We start from the raw sequence: 17,046 nt of genomic DNA, 5'->3' as shown, positions 1-17,046 counted from the left end.
TTGAAGGACGGGTCCTCAGGAGGATGCAGCCCATGAATTTGGACACGACCTACAGAGATTGAAAATGTGACGTCATTCAGGGGTAAAACTGCAAAGGATTTTGGGTAGGGGTGGCAAGCGGTACTAGCACACGCAGGCTTTCACAACAACAGCCACACAGCGATAAAAAGAACACAAATAATAGCAAGAAGCTGTTGTATTATTAGTCGCATGACAGCCACGGGAAGTCAACAGGTAAAGAGATCGGTTAATCGGATTACGTCTTTGAAGAGAAATTGTTCGAGCCATGTTTCCAAAGTGACAAAGAGGCGACGGATGGCCTGGATTGCAGCCATTCAAAGACCAAATATAACGTTGCAGAACACTCCAGCTCACATGTTAGTCTGCTTCAAGCATTTCCACAAAGGTCAGTCTTCTGTTGTAGTTATTACGTATTTATCATAACATAATTGTTGATGTAGGTTACAAATAAGTCTTATATTGATTTGAATTTAATTCGTTGCTATGCTGCTTTGTTCACTGTGGCTTTGTGGGCTAATGTTTGTTGTGTTTTGTAGGAAAACCAGAAACAAAATGCAGGAATGTGATCCAGACTGGGTCCCTCTATCAACCTGGGTCAGACTGAGTGTTGGGTAAGTTACTTTAAATCAGTAACTTAGTTACATTACTAGTTACTTCTCTCAAAAGTAACTCAGGTACTTCAAGTTACTCGTTACTTTCAGAGTAACTAGTTTCCAGGGAAAGTAACTTTGGTTTTACTCAGAATTCTCTTGTTAATGTGTTGCTTCCATAACTTTTCCAGTCTTCTAGCTTGCCTACTTGCCACAGTGCACTGTGTCACCTACCAATAGAAAGGAAAAGATAATGTGCATATTTCCACGAGAGAAATCCCACGCCTGGACCGTCATTGACTGCTGCCATGATTCTAGCCTACGTCACAGCGTCATGTGCGCCTTTTACATCCAACACAAAAACTGCAGTCGTGGTGCTTTCGATTGTACTCAGAACTCTGAAATTCTGCCTTCTGAATAGGAAGATGTAGGTAACACCAGACTGCAGATGAGCTGCAAACAGGGCTGGACTGGGACAAATAAATCGTCCCGGGCATTTTGACTAGAGACCGGCCGCCATTATAGGAAAAATCATAAAGCCTTTGAATGAAAACAAACACTGTTGTGAACGTGATGTTCACTGTTCTGATGGTATATATGCATCAATCTATCAATCGTTTGTTGTAAGATTCAGATAATTATTTTTTAAAAGTGAGACATTTTAAATGAGAATAAGAAAAGTATATCTTTGTGCCCCCCTCTCCCTGTTAATGCCCTACCTGCCCCCCTGGCAACACTTTGCTAGACCCGCCCCTGCACAGTTACCAGCTGTCAGCTGCTTAGAAAAGGATCCTGGTGTTATTTGTCTCTCAGAAACAGTTCATAACTTCAACTCATCCATGTCACCTAAAAGGTAAACCTGTTTCTCCATCACAGCTCTGATGGTTCAGTAAGGACATCTCCTGGTTTCATCTTCATGTTTCCCTCTCACCACATATCCAAACTGACATCATGACCAGCAGCTTTACAGCTGTGGCTCCAGCAAACATCAGCTGATACTAGAAAGTAATATTAAATAAATTCTAACAACAGCTGATCAAGCTTGAACGTGCTGCTGTTGTTTATCCGCTGGTTTCCTCTTTCTGGCGCAAAGTGGGCGATAAACAAACAAGAGAGCCGATCAGCTGATCATTGATCAGTTTAATGATTGAAGTAGAAACAGGAGAGGGAGGGTGAGAGGATGAGAGAAGAAGAGGCAGCTGTGCAGCAAAGACACAGAATAACTCCAGCTTTGTGTCTTTTTTTCATTCTAGCTGAAGTCCGGGACAAACTGTGTTTCTTTTCAGCTCAATACGAAGTGCGTAATATTTTCTCTGAATACGAGACGATTCAGCTTTTTACGGGACTTTACTAACTAACCTTGTGAATAAAATAAACTTCACTATCAGTAACATAGCACCACCCAGCTGTATAGAAACTCATGCTAGCTCACACAGTACGAGTTATTGTAACTGACTGTAAAAAGTCAGCACAACTAAAATAAACTCCACCTAAACTTGGTTTGTATCTGACCCAGAGACTGCAGCTCATCAGAATCAGAATCAGAATCAGAATCAGAATCAGTTTATTGCCAAATGTTGAGCAGGTTTACAACATTAGGAAATTGCTGCGGTGCTTCAGTGCAAACATAGTGTCATAAAATTGCGCTTAAATAGACATGAAAAAATAAAAGTAAGAATAAGAATTAAAGTGCTGCGTAGAAAGATATATACATGAGTGCAGGTGGTGATCAGTGCCAAACATGAAATGATGCAGTGACACAGCGTAGGGTCATGTGTTAGTGGTGGGAACAGGCATATGGTTATTGTTCATGTGTCCAACAGCAGAGGGGAAGAAACTGTTCTTATGGCGAGAGGTTCTGGTGCGAATGGACCGGAGCCTCCTGCCTGAGGGGAGCAGGTCAAACAGACTGTGTCCAGGGTGAGAAGGGTCAGCTGAGATCCGAGCTGCACGCCGCAGTGTCCTGGAGGTGTACAGGTCCTGCAGAGATGGGAGTCTGCAGCCAATCACCTTCTCAGCAGAGCGCACAACACGCTGCAGTCTCTGTTTGTCCCTGATAGTGGCTCCAGCGTACCACACGGTGATGGAGGAGGTGAGGATGGACTCGATGATTGCAGTGTAGAACTGCATCATCGTCCGTGTTGGCAGGTTGAATTTCTTCAGCTGCCTCAGGAAGTACATCCTCTGCTGGGCTTTCTTGATGACGGAGGTGATGGTGGGCTCCCACTTCAGGTCCTGGGTGATGGTGGTGCCCAGGAAGCGGAATGAGTCCACAGAGGTGATGGGGGTGTCAGTCAGGATGATGGGGGGGAAGTGGGGCTGTGTGCTTCCTGAAGTCCACAATAATCTCCACTGTCTTCTGGGCATTCAGCACCAGGTTGTTGTGGCTGCACCAGGACACCAGACGTTCAACCTCCCTCCTGTAGGCAGACTCATCCCCGTCCGAGATGAGTCCAATAACGGTGGTGTCATCTGCAAACTTGATTAGCTTGACAGACTGGTGGGTGGAGGTGCAGCAGTTGGTGTACAGGGAGAAGAGCAGAGGAGAAAGAACACAGCCCTGAGGGGAGCCGGTGCTGATGGTCCGGGAGTCCGAGACATTCTTTCCCAGCCTCACATGCTGCTTCCTGTCCGTCAGGAAGTCAGTGATCCACCGGCAGATGGGATCAGGCACATTCATCTGGGAAAGCTTGTCTCGGAGATGGTCTGGAAGGATGGTGTTGAAGGCAGAGCTGAAGTCCACAAACAGGATCCTGGCGTAGGTTCCTGGGGAGTCCAGATGCTGCAGGATGAAGTGTAGGGCCATGTTGATGGCGTCATCTACAGACCTGTTGGCTCTATATGCAAACTGCAGGGGGTCCAGGAGGGGGGCCGTGAGGGTCTTGAGATGGGAGAGAACCAGGCGCTCAAATGACTTCATGACCACAGATGTCAGAGCCACGGGTCTGTAGTCATTTAGTCCAGTGATCCTAGGTTTCTTGGGGACAGGGATTATGGTAGAGGACTTGAAGCAGGCAGGCACATGACATGCCTGCAGTGAGGAGTTGAAGATGCCAGAAAACACTGGGGCCAGCTCGTTTGCACAGTGTCTGAGGGTGGCAGGAGACACGCCGTCTGGGCCGGGAGCTTTCCGAGCATTCAGGTTCTTAAACTGCTTCCTCACACCTGCTTCATGAATATGAAGAGTTGTGGTGGGAGGAGGTGGTGTGAAATCCTCTTTTGTGTGGGGTGAGGAGGGGGGTGTTGTAGGTGAACAGTTTGAAGGTGGTGATGGCTCTATGGAGGGGGGAGAGGTGGGGGAATGAGTGTCCAAAGTGTCTCTATTGTTGGGGCCGTTGGAGGTGTGAAGGCTGCCTGATGGCTCGTCAAAACGGCAGTAGAAGTCGTTAAGGGTGTTGGCTAAGAGCAAGTCATCAGTGGAGTGGGGGGTTTTAGGCTTGTAGTTGGTGATATTCCTAAAACCTTTCCACACAGAGGCCGAGTCATTCTCTGAGATCTGCTGCTGCATCTTCTCAGAGTGCTGATGTTTAGCAATGTCCACTTCTTTAGTGAACCTGTACTTGGCCTCTCTGTAGCAGTCCCTGTCTCCGCTTCTGAACGCCTTTCTCTTTTCCAGCCACAGCTTTTTGAGTTTAGGAGTAAACCAGGGTTTGTCATTGTTATAACTCACCCTGGTGCGTGATGGCACAATGCTGTCCTCACAGAAGTGGATATAGGAGGTGACAGTGTCCGTAAACTCGTCCAAGCTGTTAGAAGCAGCCTTCAATGTGTCCCAGTCTGTATACTCCAAACACGTGCGAAGCTCCTCCACAGCCTCGTTGCTCCACAGTTTTTTAGTCCTCACGACAGGTTTGGAGAGCTTCAGCCTCTGTCTGTACGCGGGGATTAGGTGGATCATGACGTGATCAGAAAGTCCGAGTGAAGCGCGGGGCACCGCGCGATAGGCCCCGCTGATCGTGCTGTAACAGTGGTCTAATGTCCTCTCCTCTCTGGTCGGGCATTTAATATACTGCTTGTATTTGGGAAGCTCATGGCTCAGATTGGCTTTGTTAAAGTCCCCAAGAGCAATGATGAGAGAGTCCGGGAATGTCCGCTCCGTGTGGAGAATCTGCTCCGCGAGTGCGCACTGAGCTGCCTGCGCATCTGCGTCTGGCGGGATGTAAACAGCGGCCAGGATGAATGAAGCAAACTCCCGCGGAGAATAAAACGGTTTGCAGTGAATAAAAAGATATTCCAGAGAGGAAGAGCAGTGCTGAGCAATCGCTGTTACATCTGTGCACCAGCCACTATTGATGTAGAAGCAGACACCTCCACCTTTGGTTTTACCGGAGAGAGCGGCCTGCTGGTCCGCGCGCAGCAGATGGAAGCCCTCCAGCTTGAGCGCGCAGTCCGGGATGTCCTCACTGAGCCACGACTCCGTAAAACATAAGACACAGGAGGAGGCAAAGTCTCTGTTCATGCTTCTCATCAGGGACAGCTCGTCTATCTTGTTCCCGAGTGAGCGTACATTAGAAAGGAAGATCCCAGCAAGAGCAGTTCGCAGTCCACGTCTCCTCAAACGCACGAGTGCGCCGGCTCGCTTACCTCTCTTTCGGCGTCTCACTTTCCTGATCAGAGTCTGCAGTAAATCTGCCGCAGATGCGACAAATATTGGAAATAAATCCACAGGTGTTGTAGTCCTGTAGTTAAGAAGCTCTTCTCTGGTGTAAGAATATCCAGAGGAGTGCCCAGACACAGAAGAAATGCACAAAAACAAAACAGAAGTAACGCACTGAAGCACCAGGGCATCCATACGCGGCGCCATCTTGGATCATCAACTTCTTACCTGAAGTTCAGTTCACCGCCTCGGGTCTCTGCTCCTCCTGCCTTTCCCTCATCCACCTGCTGGGCTCCACCATTTGCTAATGTTACTGAATCTGTGGAAGCTCCGCCACAGCCACCACCAAACAATTTTACACATCTGCTAACCAGAACGCTGTTTACTCGAGTGTGACATTATTCCCAGGTCCTTGTTCCGATTTCCGAGGTAAGTCGAACGCAACACATGAAGTACGAATAACGATCTAAATCCTAGTAACGATTAACGCGTCCCTGATTTTGGCATAATAACTAGTTACCGTGCTCGTTACCACAATAATAACATAGTTACTGTAACGCCTTACTTAATAACGCGTTAGTCCCAACACTGGTCATACCGAGTTTAGAGCTGCTTCCACAGTGAGATTTGATACGAGAGAGAGCGAGATCAAAACAGCCACGAAAAGTCCCTCATATATGTGCCCAAGGGTTGTGTTGAAGCAATCAAGTGAAGAATAACTGTTTTCCAGTGTGTTGTTTTGCAATGTTTTTTTTTTTGCATTGTTGATTTGTTTTTCACCGAAGCAGCTAATAAAGCATGATGGACTTTTATAATTTTGCCTCTTTCTTGTGAGATTCTATAATAGAATGAAACAATAGTGCCAGTTATAAATAAAGACAACAAATTGAATGAAATACGAAACACTCATTTTATTTCTATTAGATCTGAAAATGTTGTGTAACACTACAACCTGAAACAACAAGTAGATGCGTTTGCCTGTACAGGAGATAAAGGAAAAAACAACAGCTGTGAGATGGAATCGTCCAAATCACCAAAGTAAACTGGACCTGGGCTTGTTGCAGGATCTGAAGTTACTAAACATGTTGTGAGTGTACACACTCACACTTAGGACCATATAATAATAAATAATAAAGAGGTTAATTATGGAGTTCCACAGGGTTCAGAGCTAGGACCAATTCTGTTTACATTATACATGCTTCCCTTAGGCAGCATCATTAGAAGACATAGCATACATTTACACTGCTATGCTGATGACACCCAGCTCTATCTGTCCATGAAGCCAGATAACACACACCAATGAGTTAAACTGCAGGAATGTCTTAAAGACATAAAGACCTGGATGGCCGCTAACTTTCTGCTTCTTAATTCAGATCAAACTGAGGTTATTGTACTCGGCCCTGAAAACCTTAGAAATATGGTATCTAACCAGATTCTTACTCTGGATGGCATTACCTTGGCCTCCAGTAACACTGTGAGGAACCTTGGAGTCATTTTTGACCAGGACATGTCCTTCAACGCACATATTAAACAAATATGTAAGACTGCTTTCTTCCATTTGTGCAACATCTCTAAAATTAGAAATATCCTGTCTCAGAGTGACGCTGAAAAACTAGTTCATGCATTTATTACTTCCAGGCTGGACGACTGTAATTCATTATTATCAGGATGTCCAAAAAACTCGCTGAAAAGCCTTCAGCTGATCCAAAATGCTGCAGCAAGAGTCCTGACAGGGACTAGAAAGAGAGAGCATATTTCTCCTGTTTTGGCTTCCTGTTAAATCCAGGATTCAAAATCCTGCTCCTCACATACAAGGTCTTAAATAATCAGGCCCCATCTTATCTTAATGACCTTGTAGTACCATATCACCCTATTAGAGCGCTCCGCTCTCGCTCTGCAGGCCTACTTGTTGTTCCTAGAGTATTTAAAAGTAGAATGGGAGGCAGAGCCTTCAGTTTTCAGGCCCCTCTTCTGTGGAACCAGCTTCCAGTTTGGATTCAGGAGACAGACACTATCTCTACTTTCAAGATTAGGCTTCAAACTTTCCTTTTTGCTAAAGCATATAGTTAGGGCTGGACCAGGTGACCCTGAATCCTCCCTTAGTTATGCTGCAATAGACGTAGGCTGCCGGGGGATTCCCATGATGCATTGAGTTTTTCCTTTCCAGTCACCTTTCTCACTCACTATGTATTAACAGACCTCTCTGCATTAAATCATACCTGTTATTAACCTCTGTCTCTCTTCCACAGCATGTCTTCATCCTGTCTTCCTTCTCTCACCCCAACCAATCACAGCAGATGGCCCCGCCCCTCCCTGAGCCTGGTTCTGCCGGAGGTTTCTTCCTGTTAAAAGGGAGTTTTTCCTTCCCACTGTCACCAAAGTGCTGCTCATAGGGGGTCATATGATTGTTGGGTTTTTCTCTGTATCTATGAAGCGCCTTGAGGCGACTTTTGTTGTGATTTGGCGCTATATAAATAAAATTGAATTGAATTGAATTAAATATGTGTGTGATGAAAGTTGGGCAGCATGCTAACGTGCTTACTCCACTCTGTGTGCTCGTGTGGGTCTGACCCTTTCACTCTTTTGATTTTTTCCTCCTCCTTTTTTTTGCCTTTTCGCCACGTCTGTCTTTGTACAGACCATTGACTGTAGAAAAGATGGACGACGCGACCCCGCCTCCTCCCATTGTGCAAAAATGAAGCCAAAATATCCCGCTTGTGGAGGCTGCCATCTTGCAAATTTGGAGCCAGAGTCTGCGCAGTAGTGACTTGAGGTGGAGCGACTGTGTAACGCTCCCGCCCACACACCCGCTGGACGTAGGGTTGCCAACCGTCCCTTAAAAAACGGAATCGTCCCGTATTTAGAAACAAAAGCACACGTCCCGTATTGAGCTAATAAGGGACGCACTTTGTCCCGTAATACAGTGAGAATCAAAAGTAGTCTATAACGTTTAATGGAATTAACGCTTTGTTGGAAAACATAATTCCCAGCCCCTCTCCTGCTTTGTGACCAATGAGCTGACAGCACACTTATGACGAGTATGACAATTCAGATTACCGCTCATCTCATTGGTCGAGGAAAGGTCGCTTACAGAGAAAATACTGGAAGACAACAGATGACCACAACAAGAAGCATGGCCAACAGGGAAACAAACGCCGACACGGCGGTGCAAGTCTCGGACGACAGTAAACCTAAAGCTGGGCAGACACTGTGCAATTTTTGGCCCATTTTGAGCCGATTTTTGAGTCGTGCGACCGTTTTGGTGATCGGCCCGATTTTGGCCTTCATCGTGCGTCGTGTAGTATACGTGGGGTAACGAGAAGCGATTAACACCTCACGACCAGCTCCCGATCATCAATCGCTCGTGAGGGTGTCACCGCAGCCGCTCACACTGCTCACGCGCAAACACGTAAACGTCGGTGAAAAAGACGGAGTAGCACAGCAGTGTAGCGAGTGATGTGGACACAAGCGATGGAGGCACAATTTGTAGAACTTTGGAAAGCTCATCCGAGCCTTTTCGATGTGGCATCACAAAATTATCACGACCACAACAACCGTGAAAATAGTTGGATCTACACTGCTGCTCAATCACAGCTGCCTGATCAATGTTTTTCATTAGCAATTTAGCAAAGTTGATGGTGGTGGTGTGTCTGTGTGAGTGAAAGACAGAGAGGGAGAGCGAGGGACAAATTTTCTGTTATAACCTTCATGTTATGGAGGCACAGTGTGAGCACTCAGGTCGCATCAGAGCATCGGGCCGTATAGTGTGAGACCTGCATCGTGACATACCAACTTCTAACCCCTGCGAGTCAATCGTGCAGTTTGAGTAGGAGCTGAATAACGTGACTGAATAAATTGCACAGTGTGAGCCCAGCATTAGAGCAGCAATGTTTGTTCGCTCAGAGAAAGAAAAAAAAGGCTGCAAAAGTACAGGGAGGACTGGGAAAAGGAAAACACCTGGCTGGAAAAGTGCACGGTAACACCTATAAAGCGCACTGCACTGTGTGCCGGCGCACTTTTTCCATAGGCATGCTTCTAGTGGTGGGCACATGAAGAACATGAGGGGCGTGAAAGCTCGGGGAACCCTTAACCAATTTCTTGTCCACCAGGCCACGGCAGAAGCAGATATGGTATGTAAACACTGGTTTGTTGTTTAAACCCTCTGGTTAAAGTTAATATGGGCATGTGCAGTGAATATCAGCGCTATGTGGCCAGAAGTGTGATAATATCATTTATTTTGTGTAATAAACAACTGCAAGGATAGATGATTACAACAAATAGATCACTAATACATAAAAGTAATACATAGATGAATAATGATGATGAGTTAAGATGCGTAATCATGGGAACAAGCGGGTTTACAAACAGGAGCAGCTGATTAGCATTAGAAAAGCTGAAATAATACCTCAACTGAAGCCAATTGTACTAAATGCACTAAATGTGCACTGTTACAAGAATATTTTTGTTCTATTGCTTTCTATTAATTTATATAATTTTAAGTTAAGTAGGACAGAGTTCTTTTAAAGAAAGATTTACTTATATTCTCAAAAGTTAAGCATGACAGGCTTCTGTTTAAGAAAGAGACCTGTTTTACTGTGTTAATGTTGTCATTTTGAGCTAAAAATAAATGGCTAAATGATCATTTGTTTCCCATATGGTCATATCACAAAGAATATGCATCTGCTTAAATCAAGTTCAAGTCAAATGGTTAAAAAATAATTTCACACACAAAAAAAGAGCTAGAAAATTCACCACACTGGGAAGGGTGAAGACAACTGGGTTGCCCGGCCCTGGCCACGAGGTGTCCCTTATTTATTGTTCAGGGAGTTGGCAACCCTAGCTGGACATGACCGCAAACACGCCCCCTACACTTTTTACGCAGCCTGGCGACTCGAGTTTTTTTTTTGCTGGTTTACTGCGACTGACGACTCGTTAAATTAAGGTAAATTCAACCATGTCACTGTTATAAAAAAAGACACACAGCTTATCATCTTATAGTTCTACAACATCTAAAATCGCTCTGTTGTTAATTCGTTTGCTAGATTAGCCGCTAGCATACGCACTGTGTTGGGGGCTTGTTGCTAGCTAGTTAGCGATGCTACACCTGCTACTCTAATAGTTTGTTATTGAGGGATTCAGCACTTCTTATGGTTTTTTATCCGTTTTTAGACAGCGATGAGATCAGCTGCACACTCCACAGAGGCCCAGAGTTACTGTTAATATCAACAATATAACGCTGTCCTTTGAGATTTTAACATAAGACTGTGAGTGTCATGGATCTAAAACTGTTTAAATCTCTACAGCCTGGTAACATGGAGACTTTAAAAGCAGCAGCAGAAGGTTTCAGTAGTGTAGTCTAATTTGTTCTTTTCATTTAATAATAGAGTCCATATTATATCAACAGCTACATTCACCCTGGAGAGAAACTAGTGAGGGAGACCATCAGGACCAAGCTGGGTTTCTGGCTCCAGAGGTTTGGAGAAACTTCTTCCCTTTGTTTCATCACAGCTGTCCTGTGCCAGATGTTCTGTTGACCCACTGAAAGAGGCTTCATTTAAGAAACACCAGGAAGACTGAAGCTCATCACATTGATCAAGCAGGACTCATGATCTTCACCAGCAGCTCCCTCACAGGGAAATCTTCATCACTCCTCCGTAAGCCCGCCCCAGGAGATGGATAAACCCAGCATTTCATCAACACTGTGATGAGACCTTTGCTTTGTGTAATGTTATAAATACTCGGATACTCCCCAGAGGCTCCGGACTTTTACATAAAGATATTATATTCAGTCCTGTAGAAAGTTATATATTTAAAAATATGTGATCCTCTCTGGTTACTCTGGTATGAATAACTCTGCATCACTTTATGGTAAATAACACACTATCTGCAAAAAACTGTGAAAGAATTCCAGATGACAAGTTTGTAGTTCAACATACAAGTGACGACCTTTGACCTTCATCAGGTTTTATTTAATTGTGTTAGAGAAACTCAAACGTGCTCTTCATGCAGCTGAGTACATCAAGTGTTTAAAACAGAAGCTGTGCAGGTCTGAGATCAGCAGCTTTGTGAAACACCAAACTGATAATCCTGTTAATGCTGATATATAGTGACACAGTTACAGGGGTGAGTAATCCTTTTGTTTTTTTGTCTTTAACTTTATCAATAAAGCTGCAGCTTTCACTACAGCACGTGTGGTACTTTAACCTTTGTACTGTTTTCATCAGTTCATGTTGCAGTTAACATGTGAACATGTTGGATGATCTGTCTGCTGTCACTGGGTGGTGCTGAGGTCTGAATCTGAGGGCAGCTCCTGTAATCAAAGAGAACAGAACCATCAAACTCACATATAAATTTTATCCCTCAAAATTGAAATAAAGCTGATTCTTCTGTCCTCACACACTCAGGATCTGAAGCTCTTCTCTTACATTTTTCAGCATTACAGTACACTACAGTACTTTAATCCATAGTTCCTGATTAATGAAGAGCTACAAGGTACAAGCTTTTTTTTTTTTTAAGTTATTATCTTTACAGATGTGGAGACTGAAAACATGCTGTTGTTTGCACATATTTAATATTCAGCTCTGCACAGGAGCTGCAGCAGGATGCAGCCTGTTGCTCTTACAGTATAATACTTGTAATAAAAGTACAGTAACAGTAATCAGTGAGCAGCCGAAGCGTTTCTCTTGATTTCTTTAGTAAATTCATTCACCTGCACAGCTAAACGAACCCTGACAGCCGAGTGCTCATCTTAGCTAGCTAGGTCTCAGGACCGAGCTAAGGACGGTAGATACGGAGTAGCTTACAAACACGTTTAACTTACCGAAACAGTGCAGCGGGGCCTCGGGTCCTTCTGTCGGGTAGTCCAGTTTACTGAAGAACACCTCAGGCTGTCAGGTTAAAACAGTCGGTCGTGTCTTCGTAGCGTAAACGCTGGCCCTCCTCTCAGAGCCTACGCTCTATCTGCTATTCCCGAACAGAGATACGCAAGTTTCTCCGTGACTGCAGCTGCCAGTCAAAGCTGTTATGATGACGTTTCACCCCAATTTAACATCACCGCGGTAGGAATTAGAATCAGACTTATGGGAGAGGAGACCCCTCGGACATAAATCAGCGTGATGAGAACTGTTGATAACAAAAGAAAGAATCTTTGGAAAAAGTTGATTTTAGGAGAATTAATTTATTTTAGTCTGACCCCAGTCCCATCCGCTAACATGGAGGAGGCGGGGTTTATGACCTATACTGCAGCCAGACACCAGGGGGCGATAGAGACGTTTTGGCTTCATTTTTGGGGACCTGACGTGGTGTCCGTCGTTTTGTTTTTGTTTGTTTTGTTTTTGGGGCAAATAAAATGCAAGTAGGGATTAAAACCGCAGAATGAATGATTACCGGTGCTGGAAACACTAGCGCTTGATGCAGTGTTTTGATTTTGTTGCCATGGGTACCCACAAAGCAATGCATGAAAGTCACGTGGTCTGCCAACCTCTTTCGTGACGTGACGTCAGGGGAGGGGGCGTGGTCACGAGTTTGGGTCGAGCCGCCATCTTAGTGAAGTAATTTGAGCGCCTGGTTCTCTCCCATCTCAAGACCCTCACGGCCCCCCTCCTGGACCCCCTGCAGTTTGCATATAGAGCCAACAGGTCTGTAGATGACGCCATCAACATGGCCCTACACTTCATCCTGCAGCATCTGGACTCCCCAGGAACCTACGCCAGGATCCTGTTTGTGGACTTCAGCTCTGCCTTCAACACCATCCTTCCAGACCATCTCCAAGGCAAGCTTTCCCAGATGAATGTGCCTGATCCCATCTGCCGGTGGATCACTGACTTCCTGACGGACAGGAAGCAGCACGTGAGGCTGGGAAAGAATGTCTCGGACTCCCGGACCATCAGCACCGGCTCCCCTCAGGGCTGTGTTCTTTCTCCTCTGCTCTTCTCCCTGTACACCAACTGCTGCACCTCCACCCACCAGTCTGTCAAGCTAATCAAGTTTGCAGATGACACCACCGTTATTGGGCTCATCTCGGACAGGGATGAGTCTGCCTACAGGAGGGAGGTTGAACATCTGGTGTCCTGGTGCAGCCACAACAACCTGGTGCTGAATGCCCAGAAGACAGTGGAGATTATTGTGGACTTCAGGAAGCACACAGCCCCACTCCCCCCCATCATCCTGACTGACACCCCCATCACCTCTGTGGACTCATTCCGCTTCCTGGGTACCACCATCACCCAGGACCTGAAGTGGGAGCCCACCATCACCTCCTTCATCAAGAAAGCCCAGCAGAGGATGTACTTCCTGAGGCAGCTGAAGAAATTCAACCTGCCAACACGGACGATGATGCAATTCTACACTGCAATCATCGAGTCCATCCTCACCTCCTCCATCACCGTGTGGTACGCTGGAGCCACTATCAAGGACAAACAGAGACTGCAGCGTGTTGTGCGCTCTGCTGAGAAGGTGATTGGCTGCAGACTCCCATCTCTGCAGGACCTGTACACCTCCAGGACACTGGGGCGTGCAGCTCGGATCTCAGCTGACCCTTCTCACCCTGGACACAGTCTGTTTGACCTGCTCCCCTCAGGCAGGAGGCTCCGGTCCATTCGCACCAGAACCTCTCGCCATAAGAACAGTTTCTTCCCCTCTGCTGTTGGACACATGAACAATAACCGTATGACTGTTCCCACCACTAACACATGACCCTACGCTGTGTCACTGCATCATTCCATGTTTGGCACTGATCACCACCTGCACTCATGTATATATCATGTATATATCTATCTACGTAGCACTTTTAATTCTTATTCTCATGTATATATCTCATGTATATCTCATGCACATATCTTTCTACATAGCACTTTTAATTCTTATTCTTACTTTTATTTATTTATTTATTTATTTATTTTTTTCATGTCTATTTAAGTGCTATTTATGACACTATGTTTGCACTGAAGCACCGCAGCAATTTCCTAATGTTGTAAACCTCAACATCTGGCAATAAACCCCATTCTGATTCTGATTCTGATTCGTAGGCCAAACAAAGGCTACAGGAGGAAAGCACACAGAAACATCAGCTATGGCTCGTACTTGCTGTGTTGTCGGTTGCAATGTTAGATCGCGCGATCGGGAAGGAATAAGCTGGAAAATGGGCTCGTTTTTTATCGTCTCCCCTCCTGAGAGCAACGCGAAGGAGCTTTGACACACAGGACACATCACTAGAGCTCATGTACGTTACCAAACGAGGACGGCAGGCCTGGATAGCAGCGGTGAGTCGAGCTGATAGCCAGCTCTCTGCCATCATGTTTGTTGGTGTGCTCCCCACATTTTCATTCCGGTAAGTTCCAAAGAAATTCACATTGCTGTTTATTTTTGTTTATATACTTTGTTGAGAATAGATTCCTTGATACAGATCAGAGTTAAAGAGAATACAGTTTGCTTGCAACATTCTAATATTGCGGTTAATGGGTGTAAGAATACAAAATAGAAAAAAGGCCTGAGATGGGAACAAAGAACTGAGGTGCAGGCAGGAGGACAATCAACCCCCAGGACAGTAGCAGGACTTACTGAGGGTGAGGGGCAGACAATGGTCACTGTTATGTTTTCATCTAGAGCAAATTTTGGGGCAGCTGCTGAGGAGAAGTCAGTGTTATGTGCAACCTCTGCGCAACACAGTGGCTGTGTCCCAATTAAGAGACTGCACGCTAGAAGTACGCATTTTAAGTGCGGTTACGTCACCGCCACGCGACGACGGCTGTCCCAATTCAAAGTTGTTGTTTTTTAACTTTATTTAACAAACAATGAGTATACAACATAAGAACAGATGAAGTATACAAAACAACAGAACATGAACACACAAAGCCAGGGGTAAAAGACAAAGGTAACAATTATAAGAATACATGCAAAAATTCACACACATATTGTTTTGAGCCTTTTTGTTGGTGCAGTCTGATATTGATTGTATGGACATTTGCACATCCTTAAAATAATGACAGAAATATGGTGTTTTGTTAGTAAACTTACATTTATGGATAAAAAATGTAGCTAAAAGTATTAACAAATTTATCATAAAAAACATTTCTCAGACTTCTTGGGGAACTTAAAGAAACAGAATAAAACATTTTCCATCGTAAAGAAAACTCCCTTAAAATATGGACAATAACAAACCTGCTAAATTCTTCCAGAATCTCTGTGTAAAAGAACAGAACCAAAAAAGATGTGTCACAGTTTCTGGATGATCCCCACAGAAAGTACAATTAGTATTTATGTCCCTTTTAAATTTGACCATGTAGTGACTGGCTGGATAACATTTATGTAGAGTTTTAAATGAGACTTCTTTCACCTTATTTACAATCAAATAGTCCCAATTCGAAGTGTGCTCCAAATGCGCCGTCGATTTCCCCAAATATCAAGCGTGGTCCGGTGCACGCTTCGTGGTCCCATATATCCCACAATTCATAGCGCGGCGGTGGGTGTGGATAATTTTGCCACAAAATACAGCAGAAGGGAGCGGCCGAAGAGGGTTTTTCTTTTTTTCCCAAACTTTATTGAAATCATAAAGCGAACAGTCATTCCAGTTCAGTTTGTACAGTAGACATACAAGACAAATAAGAGTAACAATATACAGCACAATGAAATAAGAAGGATGAATAAATAAAGGATAATAAAGAAAAAAGGGGGGATGTGAAAGACTTCATAACAACTTTGTACTTGAAAGTTGTGACAGCTCATTCCTTAAACATTTCTGAATGAACTTCAATCAGTGATAAACCTTTTTTATTGGAAGTTAATTTAAGAGAGTTTAAGTAATATTCAATTTCAATCAAAAACAAATTAAATGATGGGGTTGAGTTTTGAAATTTACATTTATGTATGTGGACTTTCCCTAATAAGATGGAGCGGCCGAAGAGTGAACTGTCAAAAGTACTGAATATTTACATCACCACAGTGAGATGACTTTAGTCTCATGAACAACATTAATTGTTATTTACTAGCTAATCTTAAATGACTGTTCAGCACAGACATGAAGCCCAACAATCATGTTTACAGTCCTGTGGTCTCAGCCTCAGATACTCAACTAATCAAAGTGATGTCATGACAAAAATGAATGACCAACAAAACATTTTTCTCCTTCATTTCTGTCACACAAAGCTGTAACGTGTCTCGCGGTTAGTATCATGGTTGCTAGGCAACCTGAACAGCGCGACGAAGCGTATACCGTCCCATTTCACAAGCCTCTCACTTCCGCACTTCTCGTACTTATAGTACGCACCGTACGTAGTACGCGTAGTGCGCGTACTTCAAGCATGCAGACCCTGAATTGGGACACAGCCAGTGTGTTTGTTTTGATTCGTGGCCTTCTAACGTGTCGCCGGGATCCCACAATGCACTGCGGCGTGACGTCAACTCCAAAGCCCTTTAATCCATAATGTAAATATAATATGGCCAATATTATAGTTATTGTCAGAGTATTAGGATATATTACAGCAGTGAGTGAACTCTGTGCCTCTGAGCTTCAGTAAAGATTCAAGTTGCAGTTATTTATATTTCCTGTCACCTTAAATCTTCACTCAAAGACAAGTATCTGTGACAGTGTGTATACAGATGTGTTATGTATAAGAGACAAACATTGTTCGTTTAATATGCTGACATTACTAAATTTGGCTCAGTGCTTACATATATGTGTAAAAAGCAAATGTAGGAGCTGTGATAACTGTGTCTGATAGAATGAAGAGTCGACTGATATATGAAATATTCCTTTATTGGGTGAGAAAATCAGACCATGTCATAACTGCTGTAAGTCACACAGAATAGACATCAGAGCCTTAAACAGGCTGACGTCTGCTA

The sequence above is a fragment of the Maylandia zebra genome, linkage group LG3 (assembly GCF_041146795.1).
Source record: "Maylandia zebra isolate NMK-2024a linkage group LG3, Mzebra_GT3a, whole genome shotgun sequence".
Taxonomy (NCBI): domain Eukaryota; kingdom Metazoa; phylum Chordata; class Actinopteri; order Cichliformes; family Cichlidae; genus Maylandia; species Maylandia zebra.
This window is presented reverse-complemented; position numbering follows the sequence as displayed.